Here is a 3039-nt window from a genome sequence, read left to right on the forward strand (position 1 = left end):
GGTAGGTCGATACCTAAAAATTATCTTTAAAAGAGTTTTTAAGAAAAAATATTTAAAAGATGAACTGATCTGCGTTTTATAACCAAAAATTCGTTCTTTTAATAATAAAAGGGATTCGTGGTCGGTTACGTTTAGGGAAGGATTAGCACCCTACAACGCCAAAAATTGGTACTTTTTAATATAAATTGTCTCTATTATTAAAATTTAAAAATTCAAAAAATATATCTAATTTATAATTCTATTATTTCAAAATTATAAAAAATATTTTTTATTTAAAAATATCCGAAAAAGAACTTCTAGGTGCCTTAAGACAGCTCTTTTTCTTTGATATTGATAAATATTAATTCAAATAATTGTTAATTTTAAAATATCAGAATAGGACATCCAGTTGTATTAAGACTGTCCTTTTTTTCGATATTAAAAATAAATATTTAAAAGTTATTATTATATATATTTGAAATATATAAAATATTTAACAATATAATAAAGAATAATTCTATTAAAAACAATATTTTAAACAATAAAATAAATTAAAACATATAAAATAAATGACTAAATTGCAGTAAAATAAAATTAAAAAATCTAATTCATAATAATCAAAACTAAGGGATTAAATATGTTATTTTTTTTTTATTTATTTAGTGACTAAAATAAAATCATCTAAAATTCGGATATTAGATCAAATAAATTAAAAAATAAGCTAGGGATTAAAAATTATTATTAAAATTAAAGGATTAAATAGTATTTATCCTAAAATATTATTTAATAGAAAGGACTAAAATAAATAAATCTACAATTAAAGAACAAATTATAAAGATCTAAATTAGGTTCAGTGACTAAAATATAAAGTTTAAAATTCAGAGGACTGCGGAAAGGATTTAACTTTCTAATTACGCACAGGTCCTCCCTTAAACGACGCGTTAAGAGAGGGATAAATACCCTAGGTGGCTGGCCCGAAGGGCCAGCATCATTCTTTTCTTTCTTCTCTCTCAAACTGAGAGAGAGATTTCTCTCTCGCTCTCTCTAGGTTTCCTCACCGGAGGGAAACGGCAGCCATAGGCCACCGTACTCCGCGCCGGCCACCGCCGCCGGCCACCGCCGCCGGCCACCGTAACGGTGGTCGGAAAATTCACCAAAAACACCCCCAAATTGTAGATCTAAATGCCCCTAAGGACGGATTCCGGTCTTTGTTTTCTCTAAAAGACTCCTAATCGGAGTAAATCTAAACAAAACCGAAGGGTTCTACCTTTTAAACGGCGGTTTGGAACGTTTGGCTTCCGAGGGCCACAAAGGCTTCAAGGGTAAGTCTTTTCTCTTTTCCTTTGGTTACTGCTGTGGTTGTAGACTGGGATCGTTGGTATAGTATTATTTTTTTTCCTTTCTCTGTTTTTTTGTTTTTTTGGTTTCTGTCTCCTGTGGTCTCTGTTTTTTTGTCTCGCAGGTGGGGTGGTGGCTTTTATAGCCACCACCGGTGCGGTCATCGGACCGGTCCAAAGAGAGAGGGCTTGGTGAGTCACCGGACTACCAGTGGTGACCACCCGTAGCTTGGCAGTGGACGGCCGGCGTTGATCTTCTGGAGCCTTCATTCAGGACGTGGCAGTGGTGGAAGGCGTCGGCAGTGGGCCATTGGACCACTGGCAGTGAGGCGGCGGGCTGGGGATCTGGAAGCATCAGAGGCGGCTGGGTGTGGCTAGGGTTTAGAAACCTAGCTGAAACCTTACTAATTTGTTTAGGGTTTCTGGTTGGCTGGACGGTTCTAGTTGGCTTGTAATGGGCCGGTCAGTTGTAATTATTTATTAAATAATAATAATATATAATAATATAATATTAATAATAATACTAATATAATAATAATAATAATAATAAAATAATAATACTAAATAATAATAATAATATTAATAATATTAATAATGATAATAATAATATTAATAATAATATAAAATGGATAAAAAATAGTATCTTCAGCTGCCCCTCTTTGCTCATTCTTGTGTTAACAAGAATAGGGCAAGATGAAAAGATAATAAAATTTTTTATCCATTTGACTTTACTTGATTATAATGGAGATATGAGTAAATTCTTTCTCTCTCCCAAATAAGTTTCTTATTATGAACTCTCTGCTGGGGATGATGATGACTCCTTTCTGCGATAGAGTCATTCAAAAGGTTGAATAAATCTTGATGAGTTTTCTCATTATGAACTTCTCTTCTTTCTTCAGATGATATCAACAAAGGTTGAACAAGCTCTTCCTTATGAAACTTCTTCTTCCTTCTTCAGATGAGTTCTCTCATTCATGAACTTTCTTGGCATGTTGATCCATCAAATGATGAATTTAAACAAAAAGTGAACAAGTTTTTCATTATGAACTTCTTCTTCCTTCTTCAGATGAGTTCTTCTATTATGAACTTTCTCTGGAAAAGATGATCCACCAAATGATGGATTCAGGTAAAAGGTTGAACAAATTCTTCTCATTATGAACTTCTTCTTCCTTCTTCAGATGAGTTATTCTCATTATGAATTTCTCTGGAAAAGATGATCCACAAATGATGGTTTCAGGCAAAAGGTTGAAACAAGTTCTTCTCATTATGAACTTCTTCTTCCTTTTCAGATGAGTTCTTTCATTATGAACTTTCTCTGGAAAAGATGATCCACCAAATGATGGATTCAGGCAAAAGGTTGAACAAGTTCTTCTCATTATGAACTTCTTCTTCCTTCTTCAGATGAGTTCTTTTATTCATGAACTTTCTTTGGAAAGATGATCCACCAAATGATGGATTCAGGCAAAGGTTGAACAAATTCTTCTCATTATGAACTTCTTCTTCCTTCTTCAGATGAGTTCTTCTCATTATGAACTTTCTTTGGAAAAGATGATCCACCAAATGATGGATTCAGGTAAAAGGTTGAACAAGTTCTTCTCATTATGAATTCTTCTTCCTTCTTCAAATGAGTTCTCATTCATGAACTTTCTTGGAAAAGATGATCCACCAAATGATGGATTCAGGTAAAAGGTTGAACAATTCTTCTCATTATGAACTTCTTCTT

Source organism: Hibiscus syriacus, unplaced genomic scaffold (genome assembly GCF_006381635.1).
Source record: "Hibiscus syriacus cultivar Baekdansim isolate YM2019G1 unplaced genomic scaffold, ASM638163v2 tig00110909_pilon, whole genome shotgun sequence".
Classification (NCBI taxonomy): domain Eukaryota; kingdom Viridiplantae; phylum Streptophyta; class Magnoliopsida; order Malvales; family Malvaceae; genus Hibiscus; species Hibiscus syriacus.